The 19,854-nt window shown below is 43.8% G+C and overlaps 1 protein-coding gene and 1 non-coding gene across 2 annotated transcripts in view; one reads left to right on the top strand and one right to left on the bottom strand.

The window, feature by feature from the left end:
• ENPP6 (ectonucleotide pyrophosphatase/phosphodiesterase 6) overlaps positions 1–19,854 on the bottom strand; it is a 132,133-nt gene that overhangs the window by 90,440 nt on the left and 21,839 nt on the right. The window lies entirely within an intron of this gene.
• TRNAI-GAU lies at positions 13,203–13,275 on the top strand. The gene has a single exon. It is a non-coding gene; the product is annotated as a tRNA-Ile (tRNA).

Genomic DNA, 19,854 nt, shown 5'->3' with positions numbered 1-19,854 from the left:
TAACGTGATCACTGCAGCTACAGCTTACATGACCTGATCAGTGATCACTAGTGATCAGCATATAAACAGATAATGTTTGGTGCAGACACTGTGCCCTGCTTGATGATTCGTGTTTATAATTCTCTTTGGATGCTTTTACCATATATAAAATGTATTGAAAGATCATATGCCTCAGGAATAATAGAATAACCCAAATGAGCAATTCATCACTTTGTTAGGTGTGAGAAATATCTTTTTGATGTATTGATAGTTTCCAAGTCCAAGCGGTGCAGCCATTGGAATAGGGGAGCTTTCTGAGTTAAAAATGGAAGCATGAGGTAGGATGATCTGGCAGAAACCCAAGCCCCATAAGAAGCATGTGGCCTAGCAGAACGGATGTTGGAGCTCGACAGACCAAAGTTTGAATCCTATTCCTGCTTCTCGTTAGCCACGGGATCTCACTTGACTGAGCCTCAGCTTCCTCGTCTGAAAAATGGAGATAATCAGACCTTCTTGCAGAGCTAAATGATTTCAGGTAGGTAAATTTTAGCACTATGGTTAGCCCTTGGTAAATGCATGCTAACACCTAAATCCCTTTAAAGGGCAACCCTATCAAATAGTACGCGCTCTTTGAGGGCTTCTAGGGAGGGCTGAGGCTGGGCAGTGTATTTCTTACTTGGTATTTACACACCATCTTCGCAGCAAACTCTCAAATCCCCTTGACGGAAAAGAAAAGAAGCATTACGATAGACGTGTCTTGCTCAGAACGGGGAAACCTAGGTCTGCAGGGCGGTGAACGCTAAGTTCAGAACTGGACGGCTGAGAGCGCCTAGGACCTGCCTGGCCCGCCACTGCCCTCTGCTGGCGGCTAAAAGAATCGCCACCCGCAGCCTCAGCCGGGGTCGCGCTGGGGGGCGCGCGCGGTCAGCCTCGCGTTTAGTCTTCGCATCTCCTGCTGTCTCCCTTCGAATCTCACGGGACTCGCGGGATTCTTACAGCTGCTCTGGGATGTGCTAAGCAGGCCAAGAACACAGACAGAGGCAGGGGCAGGGCCGGGCGGCCACGCACCCCAGGGAGGCCAGCCCACCCTTCGTCGCTGCTGCAAATTGAACCCTGAAGCTGCAAAAGGAGGGTCTGTCGCCTTGTCCGGACTTGACTCGAGTTTCCACCTCCTCCTCCCACCCCAGCCCCTCCAAACCCTTGTTGTGTTTCTCTTTCCTTTTTAGGATGTTTGCTTCTTACTTAGAATTTCATTGTCCTTGTCCCCAGCCCTTTGTTTCCCTCCCTCTCTTCGTTCCTCTTTTGGTTAAGGTCGGTGATTTTTTTAAACAAGATTTGAAGGGTCCCTGCTTTGGACATTTAACTTCCAGGAGCAGCTACTGCTTCTCCCTGGGAAATTCTTCCTGCAATCCCCACGCGGCCCATTCAGGAGCTCATGTGACCCGACCTCTCTGGCTATGGTGAGTGGACCATGCTGGGCATCTAATCCAAGCTGGGCCACTTGGGGTCCCAGCCCCGGCCACAGTGACAAATGCTCCAGGATCCAGGCTGGGTGGCTCGGATGCCCGCCCCCGCATTCCTCATGCTGGTGGCCAAGCTGGGAAGCAGCGTCCCGGGTGTAAAGACATGCTCCCAGGGGTGAAGGAAGAGGAAGGGAGCAGCAGAGACAAGAGGAGGGGAGGGGCCCGGCAGGTGCAGCCCTTTCTTCACTCATCCTTAACTCCAGCTCCACCTCGTGCTGCTGTTTGCTGAGTCCCCAGAGCCTTTCTCTCTGCTAAAGCAGCAGGCGTGGTATTTCTGTCACTTGCTTCCTTTACCTTTGCCCTATGGGGACTCTCTCTACCTGGGCCCCCCGAGGCTCTCTGAAGCACTCTTTGAAATCTAGGTGGAGGTAGTCATGCCCCCACAGATTGTGCCCTCTACGCCCTGCTGGAGATGGCAGCTTGCAGACACACCAAGGATTATTGCCTGTGCCCTCTGGATGGCAGGCACTGTGGCCTGTTGCACACCTGGGCCCACTGGAGCCACAGCTGGGATGGTAGAGAAGCCCTGTGCCAGAATGCAGGGAGCAGAGACTTGAGGTGGCACAGAGCAGCAAGTGCTGGGGTCTTGTGGGCAGCAAGTCCCTTCTTTTGACATCGTTCTGTCTCTTAGGCCTTGGCACTCTGGTTCTGTGTTGGGAGGGACAGCACCAGTAATCTCTGAAATTCCTTTGGGGTCAATTTCCCCATTATCTTGATGTGTAGCATCTGGCTTCCTTCTATCCATACTAATCTCCTTACAAATGTTCTCTTGGCCACACCATTGCGGGTCTCTCCTGAACATGACTTTCCATTCTTTACAACATGGCCAGGCTGAGAATCTTCCAAATCTTTAAGGACTGCTTCCCTTTTGTCCATCCACCCCTTCCACCACATGAGGACACAGCTACAGGGCACCATCGTGGAAGCAGAGAGCAGGCCCTCAACACACACCAGATCTGCTGGGCCTTGATCTTAGACTTCCCAGCCTCTCGAATTTTGAGAATCCAAAATGAGCAACTCAAGAGAACAAGGAGAAAATATTTGGCATTTTTATAACCTAGATCCAGAAGTCACATAGCATCACTTTACTGTATCTATTGGTCAAAGCTCTCACAAAGGTCCATCCAAGTTGAGAAAGAGGCGACACCATTTGACGGGTGAGGGGCAATATCACATTGTAAAAAGAGCACATAGAATGGAATTCGTTGTGGCAGCTTTCTTTAAAACTACCGTCTGCCAAAATGAGAAAATAAGTTTGAGTAATTAAGAAGTGTCATAAACCAGACACGTCACAATGGACATCAATTCACCAACCAATCAATTACAAAATAATAGACAAGATCTTAATGCTTTAATGCTATGCCAAGCTAATGAAATATACAGGACACTATGCGCCTGCAACATACCTAATAATGTCTAACGGTAACCATAGAACAGACTTTTACTCTGTGCCAAGCACTGTGCTGAGAGATTTCCAGAATGACCTCATCACGTCCTCACATTAGCTTCTGTGGCAGATAATTTACATACAGGAGAAGCCAGGCTCAGACCAATGAAGCAAGTTCTCTGAGTTTCCCTTGCCAGTAAACATGAGAACCAGGATTCAAATGAACGTATACCTAATTCACATCCCAACAGTATCTTAAAGTATTGTTTTTAAAATAAATTCCACACACTTGAGTTTATGCTCATGTTCTGAGATGCAACAGGAATGTCCCAGGGGACATGAAAGGGGAAAGGTCATGGTTCACAGTAGACTTTGGCCCATTTAGCAAAGTTTGTAAACACACAGGCCTTGAAGTCAGTGGAAGCCCACATTGAACCCCAGTTCCACCAATTACCTGCTGGCCACCTTGAGAGACTCTCAGTTTGTTCAGCTTAAAATGAAGGAAATGTAATTCACACCTCTGGTAACTCCACTTTCTTGTGTTGTTTTCACCCCATAACGATGTTGAAGCAGAAATCATCACCATGCACTGACTGAAAATTATTGACTCACAAGAAAGTGCTGGTGAACAATGTCCACCGTACTGAAGGTGTCCTGACAGTACACTGGGCACAGCGTTTACTCCAAAATCCTCATTACATGTAGTTTCCCTGTCTCTCTTCTTGGCCTGTGGCTCCCAGTATCCCTCTCTCTCCCTTCTCACTGCATAGTGCTCAGCTTTGGTATCTGACTCTCTCCCTTCCAGATCTGTTCCCTTGCCCCCCAGGCCTAGTTTCTCCTTTTTCTTTGGCAGAGCATGTCAGCTCATTCCCAGTCCTAGTGTCCAGTTCTTCAAACCCACACCCATCTCCCTGCTTCAGCAAACTAAGATCAACTCCCATTAAAAATTATTGGAGGGCTATAAATCCTGTTATATCTTTCCTTTTACAGGGATGATTAGAGAGATAATTCGTGTAAATGAATCATATAATAATCACTGAATTAAAGGCAGCTATTATTTTCATTATTAGAGAAATCATACCTTCCCTGCTCTTTTCCTTTCTACACTACTACTGAGTTGGTGCCAAGGGTAGTGGCAGAAAAACCCTTTGTTTGGGGCGACCATTACAGAGAAGGACAATTTTATCACAGCATTGGAAAAAAGCAAAACTATCAATAAAATAGAAATCTATAAGTTGTCGATATGCAGGCCCACAACTAGGCATTCTCTCTAAATGAAAACCCTACTAACAACCAGAAAGCTTGAGATGAGATCTTGTTCAGATGCTGAGAAAGAGGAGTCCACTTACATCAAGTGGAAAAAGGCAGTGTGACACGAGAAAAGAGCCTGGGAATCAGAAGATCTCACCCACATCTGCCATGAACCATCATGCGACATTAACATCTTGTCACTCCAGTGGCAACAAGTCAGGTGTCTGTGTGGTGGGAGGGGACGAGTGGAAATGGGGACAGGTGTTGGGCAAAATAGTTAGTACAAAACAATCTCATAAGCCACGTACCATGATTGCCCCCGTTGAACAGAGACTTGGACAGGTTGAGTTGACACCCTAAGGTTGCGTAGTTGGTAAGTGGGGCACACAGCTAGGAATCCAAATTCAACAGCCTGACTCCAGGAGCGGCATCTCTGACCAGTAGTCCAAGCCTCTCCAAGCGTCTTCTTCACCATGTGAAAAATGCCAGAAGGACAAGACAAAGACAGCTAACAGGTAGAAAAACCAAGTGTACACCAAATAGGATACAAGGTGCATCACCAGCATGCTTTTCTTAATCCTCACGCTTTGAAGTAGGAAATATCACTATCCTCTTTTCTTAAAGGCAAGCAGATGGAAGCCAAGAAAAGTTGTGCCCTGCTCAAGGTGATTAGAAGAGCGTGACAAGGCAAGCACGGGTCATTCTGTTTTGGTGCAGGGCTTTTGAGCAGAGTGCCACACTGCCTCTCCACGGGGCCACAGCAAGCCCACCTCCCTGCACACTGAACTGCAGGAGAGGAAGGGCTTTGCCACGGATCGGATCTCTAGGTACCAACTGAACGGGGGCACTGAGCTGTGAGTAAGTGATGTTGTTTCCTTGGGTATTCTCAGGCTTGTGGAGTCTGTAGAAAAACCTGTTAGAATTGACTAAAGTTTCTTCAAAGTGACTTAGTGAGAGATTTTAATCATGAGAATCTGAACGGGGGCACTGAGCTGTGAGTAAGTGATGTTGTTTCCTTGGGTATTCTCAGGCTTGTGGAGTCTGTAGAAAACCCTGTTAGAATTGACTAAAGTTTCTTCAAAGTGACTTAGTGAGAGATTTTAATCATGAGAATTTGCACAAGACTATGAAAACATCAATTGCTTAAGAGAAAACTATCAGCACACCATCTTTGCTGTCCAGGCCCTGAAGGCAGTCGCTGCAAAGGAAACACGTGGGCAGGAGGAAAGATTCTGGGCCTTGTGAAACTCTGTCTTCAACTACAACCTTCAGAGGCTCAGATTTCTCATCTCCAAAATGGAGCTAAAAGAATCTCACCTCATTCCAACAGATTATAAAATCTGAAGGACACGTGAGTTAATAAATATGAAAATACATGAGAGCTCTTTGGAAGACAGTTGCTACAGAAACAATGCAGTGTTTGCATGTGCTCCGTGTATGTCATATTTGTGTACACTATTGTACTAAGGGATTTACACTTCCTATTAATACTGAACCAGACTGTCAGACTAATGGAACATAACCAGAATATCTGATGCTACTAGGCAGATTTTGAGTATGTACAAACACTTAAACGGCTATTAACTTTAGGTTGCCAGTCATTGCGCAGCCAATGGAATCAGATTAAACTTGAATATTACAAACAGAGATACTTTCCACTGTTGACAGACAGGTTAAGAACACTGATGAAGGGCTGGAAGATTAGACACTCTGAAGAACTCTCCCCTTTCAATATAACTAGATGCCAGATAAAATACACACACACACACACACACACACAGAGTTTTTAAAATATCACTAAGCTTGCAAGTGGTCCCAGGTCAGTAGTGTCTAGTAGTGTCTTCTTTCCTAGAGAAGCAAATGAATATCTTCTCTGAGGGAAATTTCCAGTTCAGATTTCCCCTAGATTAAGCTCAATCAAATACAAGCTAAAAAAAATTATCAAACCACAGATAAATGAGGCATATGGTGGAGGTGACTATTTCTCAACCAGTGTCTCCTGCCATCCCTCCACAGTGAGTAATTGCTGCTAGAAATCAACTGCCCAGCCAGCAATGACATTTTCCAGCCACCCTTGCATGTAGGTGGAGCCTTGAACTGCACTCTGGCCAGTGGAAAGAGGGCAGAAGTGTTACGTACCATTTCTAGGCCTGGCCCACAAAAACCTCCCCTGTGATCCTCTAGGGTCTCCCCTTCCCTGTCTACTAGCAGGATGTCAACACTCAGGGAGATATTGGAGGCCATGTGTGGTGCATGGCAGACTTCATCAGTCAGGGCCATGAATGACTTCATGGAGCAAAGCCCCACCTCAATCCGCCAACATGCCATTTTATGGTGAGTACAAAGTTCTGCAGTGTTAAGCCACTGGGATTTTGGAATGTGAGTGTACAGCATTAAGTTATAGGCTAAGTAATCCTGTCATGTGAGAGCCAGAAGAAACAACAAACTACAAATTTGGTGCCAAGGGCTTTAGAGTTTGGAATTATCATGTTTAGAATATAAAATAAATTTTATGACACGTCTAAAGAAACAAAAGGTAGAATCAAAAGTAGCAAGGAGCAAGAGAGTTTCAAAAATAAACCAGGCAAAATTAAGAAAGAATCGAACAGAATTTGGGACATTAAAAATATAATCATTTAAGTTTAAAATTTGGTGATAAACTAAATAGCAGATTAAACACAGGTGAAAAGATAGTAAACTGGAAGATATAAATTAAAAAAATAACCCAAAATTTTGCATATAAGAGAAAGAGATTAAAATATAAAAGAAAGCCTGTAGTGGGTTGAATGGCGACTCCTCGGTAGCTATGTCTACCTAGACCTGTGGGTGTGCCTTTATTTGGAAAAAGGGTCTTAGGAGATGTAATTAAGTTAAGGATCTGAAGGCGAGATCATCCTAGATTATCCAGCGGGCCCTACATCCAATGGCAAAGGACCTTAAGAGAAGATAAGACGACTCACGCACACACACAAAAGAAGGCGAAGTGAAAAATGGAGGCAGAGGTCAAAGTGATGAGGCTACAAGCCAAAGAACACCAAGGAATTCTGGCGGCACAAGAAGCTGGGAGAGAGGAATAGAGTAGAGCCCTGAGAAGGACACACCCTTGACTTTGGACTTCTGGCTTCCAGAACTATGAAAGAATAAACGTCTGCTGCTTTAGGCCACCCGGTTTGTGGTCATTTGTTACAGAGCCCTAGGAAACTAATACGAAAGCTAAGAGATTGGAAGAATAGAATGAGATGATCAATGCTACATCTAAAGAGAGGCGCCCAGGGACGAATAGAGAGAATGGAGGAAGGGCGGTATCACCAGAGATAATAGCTGAGAATTTTCCCAAATGATGAAACACGTGCAACACTGGTTTCTTCAGAGTAGACACATAGGAGTAGAATTAGTGGATTATAGGTAGAGTTTGCCCAGGAGGGTCCTGGTTTACACTTACTGGTTTTTTTTTTGTTTGTTTGTTTGTTTTGTCCTTTTTGAGACCGGCCACACTGCGCTCAGCCAGTTTTTTTTGTTTGTTTGTTTGTTTGTTTTGTCCTTTTTGAGACTGGCCACACCGCGCTCAGCCAGTGAGCGCTGTGAGCGCACTGGTCATCGTGCTACTAGGCAGATTTTGAGTATGTACAAACACTTAAACGGCTATTAACTTTAGGTTACCAGTCATTGCACAGCCAATGGAATCAGATTAAACTTGAATATTACAAACAGAGATACTTTCCACTGTTGACANCCCTACATCCAATGGCAAAGGACCTTAAGAGAAGATAAGACGACTCACGCACACACACAAAAGAAGGCGAAGTGAAAAATGGAGGCAGAGGTCAAAGTGATGAGGCTACAAGCCAAAGAACACCAAGGAATTCTGGCGGCACAAGAATCTGGGAGAGAGGAATAGAGTAGAGCCCTGAGAAGGACACACCCTTGACTTTGGACTTCTGGCTTCCAGAACTATGAAAGAATAAACGTCTGCTGCTTTAGGCCACCCGGTTTGTGGTCATTTGTTACAGAGCCCTAGGAAACTAATACGAAAGCTAAGAGATTGGAAGAATAGAATGAGATGATCAATGCTACATCTAAAGAGAGGCGCCCAGGGACGAATAGAGAGAATGGAGGAAGGGCGGTATCACCAGAGATAATAGCTGAGAATTTTCCCAAATGATGAAACACGTGCAACACTGGTTTCTTCAGAGTAGACACATAGGAGTAGAATTAGTGGATTATAGGTAGAGTTTGCCCAGGAGGGTCCTGGTTTACACTTACTGTTTTTTTGTTTGTTTGTTTGTTTGTTTTGTCCTTTTTGAGACTGGCCACACCGCGCTCAGCCAGTGAGCGCTGTGAGCGCACTGGTCATCCCTATATAGGATCCGAACCTGCGGAGGGAGCGAAGCTGCGCTCCCAGCGCCGCACTCTCCCGAGTGCACCACGGGCTTGGCCCCAACACTTACTGTTTTGTAATGATTCTGAGCTCCCTTTTCTTTCTGACTGCATAGATTTTGAATGTCACCAAATCCTCCCATAAAAACAAACATAGCAGAACCAACAGGTACAACAAAACTAGGTGACAAAGTAAGCCTGGGAACCTCATGGCAAAAGCCTATAGGGAAAACCCAACCAATGTTCCAGGAGCCACGTGGTCTCAGTGTGTGTGTGTGGGGGGGGGTTGATCTCGAGACCTGTGCTCGCCTTCTCCCAAACTACATGACACCTTATCCTTACCTGGATAAAAAAAACTTGTAGTAGTATTCTTTCCAAAAAAAGGTTTAACTTGAATCTAATTATGAAGGAAAAAGAAATCAGACAAATCTGAAATGTGACATATTTTACAGATAGTTGGGTGGGCTTTTCAAGATGGTCAACATCACGAAAGACCACAACACAAAACAAAAAAGCAAAACTATTCGTCTTAATGGAGAGCAAAGAAACATGGCAAACGAATGTACTGCTTAAACTTGATCAGATTTTGGATTTCAAAAAAAGTTACAAAGGAATTTTTTTGGCTATTGAGAAAATCTAAAAACAATAATAAATAATCTAACTAATTTTTATTATTGAGTCAATGTTATATTCTTAGATACAATAATAGTATTGTGGTTATAAAGTAGAATATGTTGTACATTCTAAAGGATTCAGGGATATAATGTCATGATGTTAGCAACTTACCCTGGTCCAGCAAAAACAACACAGAAACCTATATTTCTTCTGTGATAAATAAGGCAAATGTGCCAAATCTTAACAATTAGATAACCTGGGTGAAGGGCACATGGGTATTCCTAACACTATTTCAATGTTTTTGTAACTTCAAAATGTTTTATTATAAAAACATGAGGGATATTTATACAGTGAAATACTATTCAGCAATAAAAAAGGAATAAATTAAAAATACACAGTACAATGTGAACGAACCTCAAAAACCCTATGTAAAGTAAAAGAAGCAAGACCCGAGAAACCACGTATTGAATGACTGTTTATCTGGCATATCCATAAAAGGCAAAGCTAAAAAGACATCAGGTAGGTTAATGGTAGTCCGGAGCAGGGGTGGGGACAATTGGAAATTAATAATAAATGTGCATGAGGGATTAGACCTCATGAGCGAAGAGACCACCAAGGTGTGAAGAGAGGACAAGAACAGAGGAGAAATAAGGACCAAACTCTGAGAAGTCCCAATAGGAAGGGGTCAGAAAAAGAGACGTCAATGCAAGGTACTAGAAGGTGCAGTTGAGAGGAAAGAGCAAACTCGGAACCCCAAGAAAGAGACCATTTTTAGAAGACAGGGAGGGGAAAAAGGTGAAATACACAGAGAGATCCTGAGAGATGCTGCTGGATCTGGTGATTAGGAGGTGTTGGGTGAATTTAGGAACAGCAGTTATGGTAGAAGGATGACATCAGAAGTAATTGTAATTCACACATCTGCCCAACGCTGGTCTGCGCTGGAGCCTCCTAAAGGGCTCCTGCTTGCGCCCTTCCCCTCCCTGGCCCCTATTCCCCATGCCCCAGTAGCCAGAGTGATCTTCCTAAAATGGAAGTTATGTCACACCACCCCTCCACTCAAACCCCTCCACAGGTGTTCCCCACACTCAGAATAAGACCCAAAGTCTGCACCATAACCTACAGGGACCTGCTGGGGCCTCATGTTAGTTCAGGTCCCTTGAGAAGCAGACACCAAGACAAAATTAGACAGACGAGAACTGTGTGGGGAAAGCACTTGTTACACATGACAGGGAGGAAGTGGGGGCAGGCAGGAGAATCTCTAGTTTGTGAAGGTCTGACATTTGTGGAAGGAGATGGGGAAGGAAGGGTTTAGGTAGAAAGGACCCCTGCAGTTCTTAGAAGTTCTGGCCACATTGAGGGCGTTCTTGAGCCAAAGCCACTCCTTAGAGGAAGAGGCCAGCACTAGGTCTTTGGTCAGGATCAGCCTGGGAGAAGTGAGGCACCAACTTGATGGGCTTGGGATGGGGGAACAGCTGGGACCGTCAATTAACTAAGCCCCTGCAGCACCGCCAAGGCCTCCACACCACTGTACCTCTCAGGCCTCGTCTGCAGCTCCCCTGTCACTCTGTTCTGCTGTAGCTACGCTAGCACTTGGCTGTTCCTCCAGCATCCTGGGCATGTACCTGCCTCAGAGCCTTTACCCTGCTGTTCCCTTTGCCTGGATTGCTTTGCTCTCAGATATCTAGGGGCCAGCTCCCTTACTTTCTTCGGGTCTGTGCTCATATTTCATCTTATCAAAAAGGCATTTCCAGACCACCGTATAAAAAAATGGCACTCTCTGGGGCCGGCCCGGTGGCGCACTGCGCTAGTGCGCCGCTTGGGAAGTGCGGTGGCGCTCCCGCCGAGGGTTCGGATCCCACATACAGACCGGTTCCCGCTCACTGGCTGAGCGAGGCACGGGGGCAACACCGAGGGTTGCGATCCCATTGCCAGTCCCGGTCCGGTACGGGGGCAACACTGAGGGTTGCGATCCGTTGCCGGACACGGAAAAAGACAAAAAAAAAAAAAAAAATGGCACTCTCTGATTGCTATTAACCTTCTCTAACTTTTCTCATAGGCTTTATTACCACCTGACATTGTTCATGTTTGTTTATTTGTCTGTAGCATTTCACAAGAATGTAAGTTTCATGAGAGTGAAAATTTTGCCCTATTTTGTTCATTCATATCTCCAGGGCATAGAGGAGTGTATGTCTGGGCCTGTTTCAGGCCTTAGATAGTTTTTGAATAAATGAATGATGAACACCTATTATGTCCACACAGCAAGTTCTGAAAATATTTGTTTAATGAGTGAAGGAGTAAGCCAGGACTGTTCCAGGAGCTGGAGATATAGCACCAAACCAGACAAAGTCCCTGCCCTCATGGAGCATGCATTCTTTAATAAAAATAGGAATGATTATTAAACACTAGAGTCATAATAAATCATAATGAAAGCAGATGTATCTTGTTATATGTCCCTTTATGCTAGCTTTAGAGGAGTGTGCTGTCATAGAAGACTACCCCAGGAAAAAATGTAAAGACTCGGTGGTCTTCAGTTTTTTTTCTTGTGTTTATGTTTTGATTCTAGAAGTCAGGGGTTGGTTTACATTGTGCCTTAAGCCTTTCCCAGTGGTATCTCCTGATGAAGACATTAACTGAAGTTGGCTTCTGTGGGGTAAATTCAGCGACTTAGAAAGTAAACATTTTCTTAAAATACCAACCCAATTCTATTTAACAAAATCAAGCATTGTCCTAGGTATCTGTTCTAAGCAAAGAAAGGTCATTTCTTCACCAACTGCCATTTTCAGCATCCCCCTCCCCAACACTGTCTAAAGATGTGGGAACCTGTGCTCTTCTTGTGTCATGGGCAGGCAGCGACTCAAAACTTCCATCCTGAGGCTGCACGATGGTCCAGCCGCTCTGTGTGTGCTGGGGCTTGCTGGGCGCAACCTCCACGGGACCACAGACAGGCATCCCACGTGAGACGTAAAGCGAGTTCAGAAGAAGCCGCATGTGAAAACGGATGCCAGATTGCTCCAAAGGTCTGGAAATTTAGGAACAATTTAGCTGGAGCGGGAAGCAATTTTGATGAGAAAAGATTGAGGAAAAGGTACAGCCTATTAAATGGGCCAGGCTTATTGCAAAATAAAGACATTCAGAAGCCCACAAATGTGAGACTGTGAATCCCCTGGGCCTCCTGATACATCCGTTTTTGCATTTAATTTGTTTCCTTATGTGGTAAAAGAGGTTCTGATTTCCTTGTGGAAGTCAAACTCAGGCCTTATTAACACTTACACTCAGACCTGAATAGACCTGGAAGATGGATAGGAAGCAAGATGACAGAGAAGGTGACTACTCGAGCAAATGTATTTGCCATTCTTTTAAAATTTAATTTCCTGGACGTTGCATTTGTGAGCCACCTGGGTGGCCACTCGGTCTGTCGGGCTGCTTCTGGGCTCAGGCCTGGAACTGAGCCACTCCGCGTGCCCAGCAAGCAGGACTGCTCTGGGAAAGTGGATGGGAGTTGATATAATAAATGGTTCCTCATGTGTGCACCCGGGGATTTCTTCTCTCAGCCCTCCTGCTTTTGCTGCCATGACTCTAAGTAGGGCTTACTCCACTGAAACCAGAGGCTGGGAGGAGATCATTACGTATTTCCCCAAAAGAATTAAATTTTGTTCTTCAGGGAAATTGGTAGTGAAGGATGTGATTTTAAACAAAAAAAATTCCTGGGGCCGGCCTGGTGGCGCACTGGATAGTGCGCTGCTTGGGAAGCGCGGCGGCGCTCCCGCCGAGGGTTCGGATCCCACATACAAACCGGCGCTCACTGGCTGAGCGAGGTGCGAGGGCAACACCGAGGGTTGTGATCCCGTTGCCGGTCCCAGTCCGGTACGGGCGCGACACTGAGGGTTGCGATCCATTGCCGGTCACAAAAAAAAGAGACAAAAAGGAAAAAAAAAAAAATTCCTGGCCTTGATTTCTAACCCCCCAAATCCTACCTCAGCAGGCCAGTTTCCTCTTTTTAAATTACAACTTTGAATCTCAACTGGTGCATACAAACCAAATTCATGCTTGGAAAAGTAAATGTACAGGCTGGCTGGTTAGCTCAGTTGGTTAGAGCATGTGCTGATGACACTGAGGTCCCAGGTTCAATCCCTGCACTGGTCAGCTGCCAAAAACAAGGAAAAGGTAAATGTACAAACATATGGCTTCCTCTGCTAACCAAAGCTGAAGTTCCAGTTCAGCACAGTAGTGACGGCAGCAAAGAGGAGACGATCAAAGGACATCCTTGCCTTTCCACTGACAGCAGCAAAGGTCAGAAAGTCTCAGGAGGAAGCAAACCAGAAATGACCGAGACAGTAGATGAGAAGAGGACCTTGAAGTAGCTTTAAATTCACTGCCTGGAATCCCCAACCCCCTCATTATTTCAGAATAGAAACTTGAGTCCCAAACGACGTTGTCTGAGGCTACCAAGTTTAGATATCACCATGGCCCAGACTAGAACCCGTGTCTCTTGCTTCTGGCCATCATGGCTCTGCTCACGTAAATATCTTCCAGAGTCAGGGAAGAAGCGACCGAGCCAAAGCCCAGGACTGGCCTGTGACCGTGCAGAGGAAGGGAATTCACGTGAGTGGACGAGCGGTTGGAGGTGGCAGCGAACTGAGAAAATCTAAAACATGGCAAAGTAAAATACAAGGTAATCTTGTTTTGGCAGAAGCACTGCCTTTTTATTTCTTGGTATCAAAAACTTCATCTTCTCCTGCTGACCACGAAACCACCTGGAAGCAGGAGCTGGGCTCAAATCGGATACCTTCTGCCTCACACCACGTCTCCCCAGGGAGCTGCTGTTCCTGAGAACTTTTCCAGACTCTCAGCTCTAAACAGCTGCAAATCCCAAACCTAAAACTTCTTTAGTAACATGAAAGAAATTGTTTTCAACCACCAGAGCATTGGATGACTTACCAATCCGGAATTTAGTGAAAAGGTAAACCATAAGAATTTAAGTTTTGTGCCTACTTGCCTCTTAAAATACTTGACAGAGTTTATGAAATACTCAATTCTATCCGTTTCTGTTTTGTGTTCCTAAAACCTCTACTGGGTGTGGTGTGGACTGGCATTGCAAAGAAGAAGGCAAGAGAATCATAGAGCTATGTCTGAGGCGACTTTTGTCACTTCCGTTTGGATTTTTCATCTCCTGTAAATCTAACAATATTACCCTTGGTAGATCAGCAGCAGGAATTCCCTTTCTGTTGGGGGCGGCAGGTGTTGTGGAACGGGAAGAGGAGAGCTACAAAGGAAGCCTTGCTAAACCTTCTATTTAGGATAAAGCAGTTTCAAGTCACTTTAAAACAAATACAAGGAGGCATTTATAGAGTTCCTACTAAGTGTCAGGAAGCATGAGACAGGTTGAGTGGGACGTAGGGGGAGTCAGACCCTCCCCTCAATGGGACCCAAAGTCCTCCCAGGCTCCCATAACCAAGTGTAATTAGAAGCAACTAGTCCAAAGCTGCATGGTGGTCTGGGTCAGTATCCCAGATGTGGCTTATCAAAAGAGGCCTGTTTAAACCATTTCTCATAACTGTGCAGCCTTGGCCATTTAAGATAAGTAGCTAAGTGTCTGAGGTTGAATCCTCTCTTTTATACTCACCCCCAGAAGCCCTTTTGTTCACATTGTCCATTGAGACACACAAAGGAGGGTTTAAAAAATAGTTACCCATGAGGTAGCCTCGTCTGGAGGAAGCCTGGGAAGGCTGTGACTCACAGACTATGGTGTCTGTGCGTGCAGGCATATGCCCTGCACGGAATGCAACTACAAGATTGCTGTCTGAGGGACAGATGCTCAGATGGCTACATGGGATGGCACTGCCCTGGAAGCAGGAAGAAGAAGGCAGCATGGTGTCATGGGAGGAGCACAGGATTCTTCCATTTATTGGCTCTGTGATCTTGAACAAGCAATTTAATATCTCAGAGCCTTGGCTTGCTCATCTGTAAAATGGAGATAATTGTTACTATCTCACAGGGTTTGGTGAGGGTAAATTGCATTTGAATGCACTGAGCCCTGAGCGTGGTACAAAATACAGCAGACATTTGGGAAATGTACATTCTGCTCCTGCTTGGCTGATTCTGGCTGCTTGTAACAAAGGAAGACAATAGGAGAGCTACAGAAATACAGGCCATCCATTGTCTTCTCAGATTCTGGCTCTACCAATTAGAGGCAGCATGGTGAAAATGCAGCGATGGATAGGGAGGCAGGAGTCGTCTGTTCTGGTGCTGATTACTCACTTCCTGGCTAGGTAACCTCAAACAAAGTACTTAACTTCTCTAGACTTAATTTCTCTCATCTGTAAAATGCCCTTACATAACTCCCAGAGTGATTATAAAGATAATTAAAGGCATCAAGATTAGAAAGGAAGCAGTAACTGTCATTTGCAGAAAATATGATCTTGTACATTCTTGCATGCAGAAAACCCTTGGGAATCTACAAAAAAACTGTTATTACTCATGAACAAACTCAACAAGGTAGCAAGATACACAATCAACACCCCCAAATCAATTGTATTTTATATACTGCAAAAATAAAATTGGGGGCCGGCCCGGTGGCGCACTGCTACAGTGCGCCGCTTGGGAAGCGCGGTGGCGCTCCCGCCGAGGGTTCGGATCCCACATACAGACCGGTTCCCGCTCACTGGCTGAGCGAGGTGCGGGTGCAGCACCAAGGTTTGCGATCCCGTTGCCGGTCCCTGGTCCGGTACAGGCATGACACTGAGGGTTGCGATCCGTTGCCAGACACGAAAAAAAGACAAAAAGGAAAAAAAATAAAATAAAATAAAATTGGGAAAATAATTTCATTCACAATAACATCAAAAATAATAAAATACTTAAAATATTTAACAAAAGAAGCACAAGACTTACACTAAAAACTACAAAACGTTGCTGAAGGAAATTGGAATCAAAATATATGGAAAAACATCCCATGTTCATGGATCAGAAGACTTAATATTGTTAAGATGATAATACTCCCCAAATAGGTCTACAGATTTAACACAATCACTATCAAAATCCCCACTGGTTTTTTTTGGAGAAATTGACCAGCTCATCCCAAATTTCATATGAAAATACAAGTCACTCAGAATAACCAAAACAATCTTCAAAAAGAAAAAGTTGGAGGACATACAGATCTCAATATCAAAACTTACTGCAAAGCTACAGTAATCATGAGAGTGTAATCCTGGCATAAGAATAGACATATAGATCAATGGATCAATGAAATAAAATTGAGAGCCCAAGAATGAACTCTTGCATTTATGGTCAGCTGATTTTTGACAAAGGTGTCAAAAGAGTTTGGTGGGAAAGAAGTAGTCTTTTCAATAAATGGTGCTGGACAACTACCTCAAACTACACACAAAAATTAACTCCAAATGGATCAGAAGCCTAAATGTATGAGCTAGAAGTATAAAACTCTTAGAAGAAAATATAGGAGGAAATCTTCATAATGTTGGGTTAGGCAATTATTTCTTAAATATGGCACAAAAATGGTAAATGATAAAAGAAAAAATTGATAAATAGGGCTTTATCAACATCAAATGCTTTTGTCCTTCAAGACACCCCATCAAGAAAGTGAAAAGAAAACCCACAGCTTGGGAGAAAAATATTTGCAAGTCATATATATCCCATAAGGAATTAGTATCCAGAATATATAAAGAACTCCCACAACTAAAAATAAAAAGACAAATAACCTAAATTTTAAAATGGGTAAAAGGATTTGAATAGACATTTCTCCAAAGAAGTTGTAAAAATAGCCAATAAATACATGCAGAGAAGCTGCACATCATCAGTTATTAGGAAAGTGCAAATCAAAACCACAATGAAATGCCACTTCACACCCACTAAAATGGCCATAATAGAAAAGACAATAACAGTGTTGATGAGGATGTGGAAAAATCAGAACCCTCCCATGTTGTTGGTGGGAATGTAAAATGGTGCAGACATTTTGAAAAATATGTTGGCAATTTCTCAAAATGTTAAACATAGAATTACCATATATGACCCAGCTATTTCACTCTCACGTGTCTACGCAGGAGAAATGACAACATATATTCACGTAAAGATTTGTACACAAATGTACATAGCAGTGTTATTCACAATAGCCAAAAAGTGGAAACAGCCTAAATGTTCATCAGTTTGTGAATGGATAAACAAAATGTGGTCGACCCATACAATGGAATACTACCTGGCAATAAAAAGAAATGACATATCAATACATGGATGAGCCTCAAAAGCTTGATGCTTAGTAAAGGAAACCAGACATAGAAGCACACATACTGTATGATTCTATTTATATGAAATGTCCTGAAAAGGCAATTCTTTAGAGACAGTTAGTGGTTGCCTAGGCCCGGGGCTGGGAATGGGGAGCAACTATAGGGCATAAAGTTTTTGGGGGGATAGAAATATTCTAAAATTATGTTATGGCAGTGGTTGCACATCTCTGTAAATATACTAAAAATATTAAATTGTACTTTTAAAATAGATGGATTTTATGGTATGTAAATTATACCTCGATAAATATATTAATCATTTTCAAAGATCAATTGATCTCACAACTATATAGATCTATAGATAGGGCCTAATTAGCATATAGAGACTAAGTTACATCCTCCAGATTCCCAGCTACACAGGCAAATACCAATCCCCAAATCTTCCAATTGCAGAATTTACCTACAAAGCATTGTTCCTCCTTCCCAGCTCCCTGGGGGTCTTGCAAACCCTGCTGCTAAATATAAATCCCCTAACCTGATGACTTTTTTGTTTCTTATTTTCTTTAACTTTTCTGTTTAATAATACTAATCTTCATCTATTGAAAACTTTGTCTTTCCTTGATTATTTTGACTCTGCTTGAATCCTAATTTTCATTTTAGGTCTTTGCTAGAATGGTCTTTGATAGCTCTTTACTCCTTCCTTGTCCCCTTTCTTGTCTCTTCTTCCACACTATGTCCACTAAATGCAAGCAAGGTCCCAAATTTCCATCTTTGTAAAAATTTTATTTTAGATTTTTATTTCTTATTAGCATATTCATTCTTACAAATTGGGGTATTTCTTTATGCTCTTTGCCTGACCTATCACTTCCCAACCCCCTCCCTCCCTCTCCCCATCTCTAGTATCCTTAGGTTTGTTCTCTCCTTCTGAAAGTTCAACGTATTGTTATGGGCTTTTCTTTCTTTCCTTCACTCCTTCCTTCTTCTCTCCTTCCCTCCCTCCTTCCCTCCCTTCCTTCCTTTCTATCAGCCAGTTATAAGTGAGAACATGCAATATTTCTGTTTCTTTGTCTGGCTTATTTCACTTAACATAATTTTCTCCAGACTCATCCATGTTGCTGAAAATGGCAAAGTTTAATTCTTTTTTATGGCTGAGTAGTATTCCATTGTGTATATATACCACATTTTCTTTATACAGTCATCCATTGATAGACTACTGTGTATATATCCAAAGAAATCAGCATGTCAAAGGGACACCTGCACTCCCATATTCATCACAACTCTATTTACAATAGCCAAGATTTGGAACCAAGTTTCCATCTCGACTTCTTTCTCTTCTCTTGCCATAATCTTACCTTATCTGCTCAAGCAAATTTCCCACCTCTATGAAGATAACTCCTAACTCTATATCTCCAGGCCTTCGTGGCTAGTAAAGAAATCACCACATGAATGTCTTCCAAGTGCCAGAAGTGCAAGAATACAGACTATTGATTCAGATACTACACTGAGATATTTTATTGACTATTAACTAGCATGTTTTCACCCTGTATAGTCCCCTTCATCGTGTTTCAAACAGGTATACAGCTCCTTTGGTCTTCAGAGAGCTGTGTTTCTGGAACAACAACAGATGTTGCCGGCTGGATGCATTCCTTCCTGAGCTCATTTGAGCACATCGTGATGGTGTCTGTGAAGGGGGAGGAAGAACGGCACATGCCTTCTCGAGAAGCCAGGAAGAAAGGAAGGCAGGACAGGCTACATAATTTGCAGGACCTAGTACAAAATGAAAATGTGGGATCCCTTGTCCATAAATTATTAAGGATTTCAAAATGGAGACAGCAGAACATTAAACCAAGCACAGGGTCCTTATAAGGTCCTGTGTGACTGCACAGGTCACACGCCCATGATGCTGGCTCTGGTTGCAAGTTTTCCTTCCAGACCAGGGGCAGATAAGGAGTTGACTGGCCCAGTAGATGGGAAATGACACAGTGCATGGTGGCAGAATTCCATGGGGAAGACTGATGTCTGCTGGTGTCAAGGCACAAGCTTCCCCACCCCTAAAGCAGCACAGCCAAGTTTCTGGGACAACATGCACTGGCACATGGCCATTTGGTGGGAACCAGTGTGGGCCAGTGACCAGGGCTGCAGCCTGAATTCTTTGGGACTGCATATGACCCAAGGACCTTTGCCTAGACCTTCAGGAGGAAGAGATGTCCCCCTACCCACCCAGTAGAGACTGAGACTGAATTTTCAATAATCCCTGTGGAAGGAGAGTCAGAATCAGATTTAGGGGGTTTTTTTTATTGTGGTAAAATATATATAACATAAAATTTACCATTTCAACCGTTGTTAAGTGTATGCTTTGGTGGCATTAGATACATTCACATTGTTGCATAGCCATCACCACTATTCATCTCCAGAACTTTTTATCATCCCAAACCGAAACTCTGTACCCACTGAACAGTAACTCCCCGTTCCTCCCATGCCTCCCATCCCC

This window comes from Galeopterus variegatus, unplaced genomic scaffold (genome assembly GCF_000696425.1).
Source record: "Galeopterus variegatus unplaced genomic scaffold, G_variegatus-3.0.2 Scaffold700, whole genome shotgun sequence".
NCBI lineage: Eukaryota > Metazoa > Chordata > Mammalia > Dermoptera > Cynocephalidae > Galeopterus > Galeopterus variegatus.
This window is presented reverse-complemented; position numbering and strand designations above follow the sequence as displayed.